The sequence below is a fragment of the Camarhynchus parvulus genome, chromosome 19 (assembly GCF_901933205.1).
Source record: "Camarhynchus parvulus chromosome 19, STF_HiC, whole genome shotgun sequence".
In the NCBI taxonomy this organism is placed as follows: Eukaryota; Metazoa; Chordata; class Aves; order Passeriformes; family Thraupidae; genus Camarhynchus; species Camarhynchus parvulus.
The window spans coordinates 5488025-5498782 of NC_044589.1; positions in this window are offsets into that span (position 1 = coordinate 5488025).

Consider the following 10758-nt stretch of genomic DNA (forward strand, 5'->3'; position numbering starts at 1 on the left):
AATCCAACTGGGAGCTTTGAGTCACAGAAGAGGAATTGCAGAAGGATTCAGAGAGGTCTTCCTGCTATGGACTTTATGTAGAAGGCACCCAGACCACCACCACACTCCAGATTTTTGGCTGAGTGCATTCAGCTCCAAGACCATGCATTTGGCTGACTTAGATTAAAATTTTTAGGTGATTTGATTTTTAGTAGTTCAGATTGCTTTGAGAAATGAACAATGGCTGGGTGCAACAATTTGTATGAACACTGGGATTTTAGAGGGGAAGAAAACAAAACCCAGGTAAAGATGAGGTGTAAGATGCTGTGATGTGCAGTGTTCAGAGAGAGCTTGCTGGGAGCACAGAGTTCATGGTCCCATGGTGAGATCTCCCATTCATTGTGAGCCTGGTGAAAAGGATGGAAAGGCAAGGGCTGACACGGCAGCACATCATGATCAGGTTAAAATAATACATAATTAACAATAATATATAATAAATCATAATATATAATAAATAATAATATACAATAAATAAGGCAGCTGAGCAACCTGGCAGTGGTGGGATCTGCTGCCCTAAGAGTCTAAAAGTCAGCTAAATGAGCTAAACTCATTTTAGCAGAGCCTTCAGTCAGCAGGGAAACGTTTCAGAGGCCTCAGTGAGGGTGAGATGGATTGCTCCTGGTTCTTTTCAGCCTGCAGGGGGTTTGGATGGCAGCAGGGACAGGAGGCTGCCCCTCTGCAGAGTGGTGCAGGGACTGGGGATTGATGGCCCGGCAGGGAGAGATGCAGCGAGCACAGGCAGGTGGCAGAAGGCTGCCATGAGAAACTGGGAGTTTTAGATAAATTTCCTCTCTGAGAAACACACACAACTGCTGTTTGGTTGTTTTGGAGCAGCCTGGGAATATCAGCAGCAAAGCTGGTGCACTATTAATGCCAGCTCTCCTCTTCTTGAGCAGGAGATGAAGACTCTGCAGCCCGGAGCATGAATTCTGCTGATTTGCTAATGTGGCTCCAAAGGAATTGGGGGAAAATTGAACCTTGCTTCTTCATAGAATCACAGAATGGTTTGGGTTGGAAAGGACCTTAAAACTCATCTAGTTTCCCCCTGCAGGGACACCTTCCACCATCCCAGGCTGCTCCAAACCCTGTCCAACCCAGCCTGGAACGCTTCCAGGGATGGGGCAGCACAGCTTCTCTGGGTACCCTGTGCCAGGGCCTCCCCATCCTCACAGGGAAGAATTTCTTTCCAATATTTGCTGTAAATCTACCCTCTTGCAGTTTGATTTTGTAATCTTTTTTGCGGCTAACTGCTCTGAGATGGCATTAAGAAGTAATAAGAAAGTTTCAAGTGGCCTATCAGGCCCTAATTTTTGTCATTGCTCCTAAATGTTCCCTGCAAGCACTTTGTTCCCCTAAAATTGCAATGTGAATCCACTGTTCTTATTGTGGGTGGGAAGGTTTGCAAGGGGAATAATTACTTTGGGTTTTAGAGTCTTGTTGAAATGAACTCCTCCAAGTCCCCCTTTGCTCAGATGTACCTTCCAACAGCTGTGAGTAGAACAATATATCCAGTGAATATATCCACAAAACCACAGGGCACTGAGTTCACTGAGGGAAAACCAGGAGACAAATCCCTGCTGCTTAGCAAAGAATCAGGGAGAAATCACTGCTGGAATCTCCTTTGGTAGCAAATGCTGGAATTGCTGAGCTGAGCCTCTTAACATAATGTGCTCTCTATGTAAAAGGCAGCAGTGACAGAGCAGCAGAGAGCCCCCAGGAAAGCAGAACTCTGTTTTAAATAGTTTATTCCACTAATACCAAGAAGATAATGCCCAAAAAGTCAGATTTAAATGTTCAAGTCTGCCCTTGCTTAAGTAAAGAGGCCATCAGGAGTTCTGTCAGGAATTAAGATATATATGAAAGCAAAATAATGGTCTCAAGTTTTGCTTTTAGGGTTTTTCCTCAGTGTTAAGAAGCAAAAAACCCCAAATGTAGCTTCATCTTAAACTAGGGTTGAAAATAGTTCATAAAAAAAAAGTTCACCTTGTCCACATCTTCTAGGGATATCTTAAATTAATGGAGTTTGAACTAAAATTAAAGTTTCATTGCAAGACTTCTGTCAGAGTTATATTCCAATGAATCCAATCTTCTTGGTATTGAGAAAATGTCTGGAATCTCACTAAAATCAAATAAAAGGAGGGAGATATTTAGAATTTTAATAACCCCAATGAACAAATATATCTCCTTCTCTGGCTGCTAAAGAAGATACTGAATCTGTACATGTGGTTTTATTAAAATACAAGCGATAAGAGAAATGGAAAAGATTATAGGAAACAGACATATATACACAAAATACATTTGGCAAAAAGGGAAGGCATGTCAGTTAAATAACAGATCAAGAAGTCATGTAAAATGGATTTGTAGAGCTCAGTATTAGTCATTTATTTGCATTTATGTTCGTGGGTAAGTCTGACTTTAGGAAGGGCTTGGAAAGGAAAAGCTCCATGGTCCAGTCTGAAGGGATTTGCTTGGTTTTGGTTGGAGAAGTGGCTTGCAAAGTGGCTTTCCTTCAGTCTTGTGTGGGGGTGAAGAGTTGGAGCTGGGTATAACAGGAATTAAATCTCTTACAAGCCTCTTTCTGCTCCCTCAGTTTGATGGGGAAAGAGGAGAATATAACCTGTTGTCAATTTAAAAAATAATTTGCTGTTCTTCAGGTCCCAGCTCTGGGAACAGCGAGAGGGACTGGATGTGATCTAAGGTGTAACAGCAAAAATCTGAGGAAATCTCAGAGGAACAGCTGTTCCCTGCTGCAGGGCATGGACCAGGTGTTCCCAAAGAGATTCACTTTTCCCTCCCTCCTGTTCTGTTCTGCAGGGCCTGCCGTGATTCAGCGCCTGTGACACAGAGCCATGGAGCTCCTCTGCAGCCCTGCTCCCATTGCAGTGACATCCCTGCCTAGGGCAGTGACAAAAATATGACAATGAATGTGGTGTTATCCTAAAATTGGTCTCTGCAGCCCTCTGTGGAGGAGACAGTTTTGGAATGTGAACTTTGTCCTTTAATCCAAACACGGCAAAAGTCTGTCTCTGCCCTCCCTCTCACCACATCTCAGCTGTCTTTTTGAGGGAAAATTTTGACATTTGCTACGTGGACATTAGGAATATCAGCGTGCAGAAAAACAAGTGGGAAATTTGTCATTTCTAGTGCAGATTGCCCAAAGAGTCATTTAACAGCCACCAAAATAAAAATGTGTCAGATATTTCCAAAGGCACTGAGGAGATGCTCATGCTCATTTGCTATTAATACTAATGAGAAGTGAGTGTCCAAATCACTTGGACAGGTTTTGGAAAATCTCAGCTAGATACATGTCTTCTTGGAGGAAATTACATTTGACAGGAGGCTTCTGATGCAGGGAGAAGAAGGGCATTGGAGGCCACGCTCTGAATCCATTCTATTTCAGTTCAGGAATCTGCCAAACGTGTGTTAGACACAGAGCTGGTACCTCCACCTCTATTCTGCTGGCACCTGATAGAATATCCTTTATTTTTCTGCTTGCTGCATATGCTGTTAAATTAGATAGAGGTATTTGCAAGGTGAATGACAAGTGTAATTGGCTATAAATGCTCCATTTATAGAGATTGCAAACTATGTTTAAGTTACACCCAAGTGCACCTGTACTTGAGATGCAAAGTCATTCAGCTCCCACAGCACCTTCATTATAACCATACTTCATCCTCCCACACAAATAGATTCTCAGGAAAATAATTTCTCCCCAAATGTACATCTGCTGCGAATTATCCTGGCATCATTACACATGCCAGGGTAGTGAACACAAATCTTATCCTCTGGGGTGGTGCTGATTGAAAGATGACACCTAATTTTGGAAAACAAAGGAAATTTAAAATAAAAACTTGGCAGATATTTTTTGGGGGAGTTTGTTTCAGAGCATTTCCCAAATTAATTTGTCATTTCTGTTTGCCAGGAGAGGATTTTTTTCAAAATTTTAATTGAAAATTTTAGCTGTGAATACTTTAGAATGAAACAGCAGTTGATTTTTTTAAAGTGACCTTGTCAGGCAATGACTGCTGCTAAAACCAGAGATCATTCTGATACCATTCTTTGACACATCCAAAATAATTTCAGATAATCATCAATGCTTTCAAGACAGACTATAAAAGGTTTTTTGTTTTTATTTTGGAAACTCTTCAAGGCTATTAAAAGGCTATTTTTAAATGCAAACAGCATTTTATTAGAACACTTTCAGTCCTGCAAAGGAACACTTGTGACCAGGAAGAAAATGATGCAATTAACCGGTGCCTACCTTGCATTGTCCCCTTGGATCTGGGCTTGGCTGTGGGGTCCAAATCCCTGTTTATTCTCTTAACAGCCAGGAACCTTGCAGGCTTCAAATTCCCCATTTCTCTTCTCTGTTTGTTCCTTGCTCTAAGTGGCAGCTGGGTATGACTGGAGAACACACAGGGCCGAGCAGCGTTAACTTCTTTTTGTGTCCCAGAGAATCTCTGTTATTCAGTACAAAGCAGTCCCAGGCTACTTTGCACTTTCCCCAGGTTCTTTCAAGCCACATCTGTCATATCTGCACTCCACAGCTGCTCTGGCCTGGTGTCACACATCCAAAGTGAAATGAAAGAAACTCCTGCACAAATCCAATATCGGTTGTGCCCTGCTGCCTGCGGTGTGGGGCTGAGCTGTGCCTGACTGCAGATCTAATCTCACCCTGATACCTGAGGAGCAATAATGACACTGCTCCATTTGGTCCTGCCCAGGGAAGCTCAGGGATCTTTTTAGCTAAATGAAATATTAGCTAAATTAAATATTAGCACTTCTTGGGCTTTCCACAGCCCAAGACCATGTTTTGGAAGGCAAATGGAAATTCAGTTACAAGGTGACTTCTGCAGACCCCAGCTCTTGGCCTGGGCTCTTCAGCACATTCAGAAGTTGTCATCTCAGGGTTTTAACAGAGCTCAGGAGGCACAGACAAACCTCTGCTTGGAGGGAAATTCTGCTTTTTAATGTCACAGGACCTTTCTTGCTTTAGTGCTAAACTGTGTTATTTCTCTTTCAATCTTCCCTGAAGTAGTTCTGTGATGTTCCCCTTTGCTGTGCTGAGGGCTGGATGTGTAATTAGTGACTTGTGTGACTCCCAAAAGCTGCAGACTAAACCTTAATCCAACCTTCATGTTGATCACCCTGCCACATCACTTGAAAGCACTTATGATCAAGGAACTGCAATCCTCCGAGCCAATTCCACATTGGAGATGACTTTTTCTGGGGAGACTGGATGTTAAAAAAAAATTAAACCAGTCCTCATTAGAAACTGGAGACATAAAAGTCTCCAGAGCCAGCCTGTGAGTGCCACTGCAGAGCTGTCTATGCAGCTATTTATGCAGGGAATAGCTCCTCTGGGATGGGCTATTTGCTGTTGCTTCTGCTCAAAGAGATGCCAGTGCTGGAACCAGGGTTTTGGGTTCCTGCAGGAGCGAGTCCTAATGATGGCAAAGTGCTGCCTTTCCCTCTCTGGAGGGTGCAGGGGGTGTCACATGGCCTCTGTCTCACTCGTGTCACCCCGGGGCATGGGAAATGGCATATAAACAAAGCCAAAGTGAATGCAGAACCTCTGACCTATCTGCAAATGTGTCTTCTGGGGATATTTGTTTCTATAATTCCTCAGAGCACATTGGGGGAGGCCGATTTATTGCTGCCTGGGTTGTCTTATCCCTGTCCTTTCAGTGAAGTGGAGCTCCTTTTTCTTTCTGGAGGGTTTTGGGGATGAACTGAGGAGCTGCCACTCAGCTTCTCTGTGTCTCCAGCCACATAACTCCACATCCACTCTCTTGCTGTCAGGACCACCAGGTCCTTCCCTGCAGGGGGAAAAACCAGGGCCCAGCCTGTCCCTGCCCATGGGGTGCTGCTGTTCCAAGTAGAGGGGCTTTGCTGAACTTGGGAGGTTCCTGCTGGCCCCTTTCTCCAGAGAATTGAGGCCCCTTGGCAAAGCCCAGGCTTCCCTTCCCTTCCCTTCCCTTCCCTTCCCTTCCCTTCCCTTCCCTTCCCTTCCCTTCCCTTCCCTTCCCTTCCCTTCCCTTCCCTTCCCTTCCCTTCCCTTCCCTTCCCCCAAATCTGGATTCTCATTGCAATGCACATGAGTGAAAACAGCAGCACATTGAAACAAATACATTTTAAACACCTTTTTAAGGAGCTTTTATGCCTTGGTTGGCATCTGCTGTTGGTGTTTTGGGGAAACCACTCCATGTGCACCATCCCCTGCACACACCACGGTCACATTTCCTGTCTGACCCACCTGCTGCAGGTGAAACCCAATTAACCCTCATTAATTAAGGGCCTCATGCTGTTCTAAACACCTGGTTCTTTGCCTGGAGAGAGGGGTGTGGTTGTGCTCAGGGAGTTCTGCTCCTGAAGACATTTATCCTTCAGGATGGGAATGCTGAGTGGTGCTGTTGTGGAACCACACCTGTCTGATCAGTGTTTTCTCTAAGCCAGCACTAATTGTCTTATCTAGAGCAGGATCTTTCTCTCCTCACTTCCAGGGGTATTTTTAGACTGGTTGGTAAGTCAGTGCTATGCCAGGACCCCAGAAAAGCTCTTGGCTTGCACAGCCTAGAGGGAGGGGGGATGGGATCTGCCTTGTGAAGGGCTGACAGCTCTTCTGAGCTGCTTGGATCTATTCCACACTAATGAGGGTTTCTTATCTGACTGAACTGCAACTTTGCTTAACTGCTGTCCTCTTTTGAAAACCTATGTGTTAAATTACAGAGAGACAATAGTTCCTAAAAGGCACTCCCCTAACCTTAGTTTCTTCACTAAATTGGATGAATCCAGTGAAATGTCTCTGAGAAACAAATCTTTTCTATGCCTGCACTCTATTCTTCTTAACCTCTCTGCCCTAAACAATTTCTGAGACAAGATGAATGCCAGCCTGTGATGATCATTGTACATATATTCCACTTAAGCATTCACTTGGCTGATAGCCTGGAATAAGTCACTGTTGGGGGTTAAACAACTTCTGGGGCTATAGATGGGACCTCATTATGCAAAGTGAGGAGAGTTATCATCTCTGCAAGCAGCTGTGGAGCTGCTGTGCTCACTCCACAGAAAGTACAAGAGCTGAGGTTAGCTGGTGCTGGAAGCTCTCAGCTGAAACCTGAAACAAGTGGGGTAACCTCTCTCCCACGGGGACCTTCCACACTTTGCCTTGGTTTTGCTAATTTAGGATACCATTTTCTGCTAGGAAACGTAGGAAAGGAAGGTTCCCACTCCCTGTAAGGATGATGTCGTTGCTTTGAGATGCTTTGAATTACAAATGCTGCCTTAAATCTGGTCAGGACCAAGGCACTGCTGAGAGCCACACCAAGGCTTTGACAAACCTTTCAAATCAGAGGCTTCCCATTTGAATTTCAGATGTGCCCAAGGCTCTGGAGCACCAGAAGGCAGTGTCTAAACAGGTGAGGTGAATGATCCTGCCTTGGTACTTCTCTGGGATAACCAGCATGGCTGTTTCCCTAGGAGCGTGCTCCTGAAGTGATCTCCACTTCCCAGTGTATTCTCCATTACCTGCTATCATCGAACCAGCTTTGGAAACTCACATCTCTTTTAGAAGTGTTCTGAACTGAAACTTTCTTTGGATTTTAGATCCAGGGCTTTAGCAGATCCTGCTATGGGCTATCAACAAAGACTTGGTTGGGAAATAATAGAACCAAGAAAATCAACCAAAAGCAGTTGTTCTATTAATTCATTAAATAATCTTACTAGATTTTTCTTTTCCTAAAAAAATAAGTTCCTTTTAGATAAGAAGTTCCTTTTTAAAGGCAGATAAAAAGTGTGCCTAGTCAAGTTTATCCTCATGTGGGGCTGGGAGAGAAATCTGGATTGTTGGTTTGGACTTTCACAGTAAGGGGGAGCTGCTTTGTCATGTTCAAAGAACCACAAAATGATTAAAGATTCTAAACTTTAATGCTGCATACCTGAATGTCTGTGTTCTAGAAAAATCACTAAGCCAAGTAACTTCTTTTTGGACCCATTTGGAATGCTGAGGTCTACAGGCTGGATTTTGAAATCTCAGTGAAATGCACAAAGTCAGCTTAGATTAAGAATTTAACTCACCTGTACTGTGAGCTTAGAGTTGGCTGGGATGAATAATGAAATGATTGGATCACTCTTCCCACACAACAAGTGACACTCTCATGTCTGTGCTTGGAATTCAGAGTGGAATAGGAAATTCTGAAAAAGGAAAAAAGGAAACTTTTTTAGCTGAGCTTTGGTCTGCTCTGACTCTGCATTTCTCTGTGAGCCGTCTTCCTTCTGAATTAATTTGAATTCCCAGTAGATCTCCAAGCTGGTGGAGTTGTGGCATCCTGGGCTTGCTTTCAGATATCCACATGTCAGATTAAGCCCTTTTCTGACCCACAGATGGGGCAACTGAGACGTGTTTTAAAAACTTTTATTCTATTTTCAGTCTCATGAGAAGGTTGAGACAATACAGGTGTTATAATTCACGCCATCACAATCAGAAGGCAACTGTTTTTTAATTACAATACATTATAAGCATTTCTTGGCCTATAAGCTTTAGCCACACCATGCTGTAAATGCCTTAAAGCCAATCATCTAAAATTACCCCTCATGGGTCCTACTACAATGTATTTTTCATAGTTCTTTCTATTTCTCTAAAGTATCTAGTCTGATTTGCAAGGCCATCCTTTGAAACTTGTTTCTTGCTCCATTTCTCTCTCCCCCGTGCTGTAGCTCCTGTGTTGGGCTGCTCCCTCCTCCTCTGCATGCAGAGTGAGCCCTGAAAAGCCATTGACCAAATGCTCCCAGGCAGTGCCAGGCTCTCTCAGGACTGGTATGGTGCAGAATGTCGCTGTGTGCTCAGGGCTTTGCTCATAAACATGCTGAGCTGTGTGCTGGAAATGGAGGATTCATCCTCTGATGGATTGCTCACTGCCTGCATGTAAATAGAGATGTGGAGGGTGCAGCCAGGACTCTCCAAAGGGTTCTGTAATGTCTTTTCCCTACAAATGCTGGGCCTCTCCTGCAGATGGAGTGGCTGCCAGGGCTGTTCTGTTTTCCAGCCCCAATGGGATCCTTCTGCAAATCCTCCTCAGCCTGTCCTTGCTTCAGGGCAAAACCCTGTTTGATCAAGGTGTCCTTTACCCTTTTAGGACCCTACAGAGGTCCTACCTGCTTCTCACCTGTCCCTGGAGCTGCTGCATAACTGAAATCATCAAGTTGTTCTTGCAAACTGTTCCCCCATTTCACTTTAATACTTCCAAGAATTACTGGACCTCGTAATATTGATCTATTCACTTCCTATCCTTTTACAGCTGCCTATATAATTTCTGATCCTTAAATCTGACAACTGTGTCCCCAAGATGACTGTTCTTAATGTTTAAATGATTGCTACCTTCCATCAAAACAATCTAGCATTAAAATTGGAAATACAGTGCAAAAGCAGTAAAATAGTGTGTCTGTGGATTAATTTCTGACTACCCTCTCAGTATAAAACCAATGTCTGGAATATAATTTGATTTTAAACTAAAAGTAGATCAAAGCTTTCTGAGCATGAACAAGAAATCACCTGGAAATAGTGCAACTACAGGGAAAAGTGCCCAAATTTTGTACATTTCATGTATCTGAAACAGCATTGAAAGAATTATTTCAGAAAGAAGGAGGGGTTTGTACTTTTATGTAGATATCAAAGACACAGAGGATTCCAAGAGTGCTAGAAAGAGCAATTAATGCACCAGGTCTTTCAGTAATTCCATTTCTTCTCTGTTGAGCAATACAGTGTTTAAACATTATTTTAAATTTTTTTTAGTGGATCTGTGTTTCCATGCTAAAGCCTTGTATATAATTTGGAGATACAACTCCTATAAATGCAAAGAAAATTTCCCAGCTCCCTCTCCTGCCTGCTCTGCAGACCACCAAAGAAACTACTAATGCAATTTTAATTTATAGCTCTACCTTTTCCTCAAGCTCTGGGACAAAGATTCCCTGAAGTGCTTTAGAACAGAGGTCAGGCTGCATTTCTAACAGAGCTGTGAGGAGTTTCTGCTCTGTGATATAAACCCCACACTCTCCATCTCCACAGCCTGATCCAGCTGGGAAGCTGCAGCTTTGGGAGGATGTGCACATCACATCTTCATAGGAGTGGTAGACGCTTTGGACAGCAAAATTTCCAATTTTCTGCAGGTTTTTTCCTGCAGAGCCATCCCTCCCACATGGGGGTGCCTTAAACAACAACCCAAGCTGCCAGGGCTGTGCTCCATGTGAAACTCTCTCAGCCTCTCTCCCTCCATCTATTGACAGCTACAGCCTCTCCCAGAGCACTTCCCAGAGCTTCTGGCTTTTGGCTTGGCATGTTTGTCCATTTCTTTGTTAGCTCACCCTGCACAGACACCCTGATCCAGCCCTGGCTGTTTGCTCAGGCTTCTCAGAGCAAATATCAAGTGGTTTGGAACTGGCTGTCTTTTAAGTAATGGTAAAACAGGTGTGAAAATCAAGTGCAGCAGCTTTTGAATCTGGGCAGCTTCCTGAGTAGGATCTTCTAAATTTCCATGCTCTGAGGCAGGTGCATTTTTAGCAGTGCTCCTGTTTAGCTGCTAGTCAAATCTCCAGACAGTTCTGTGATAAATACCTGCCAGTGCTGCATCTATCATCCCAAATATGCTTGGATTGTTTGCTTGTGCAGATGGAGCGTGTTGGGTGTTTGCATTTGGTTCAGACCACATATGTTACTTGTCTGAT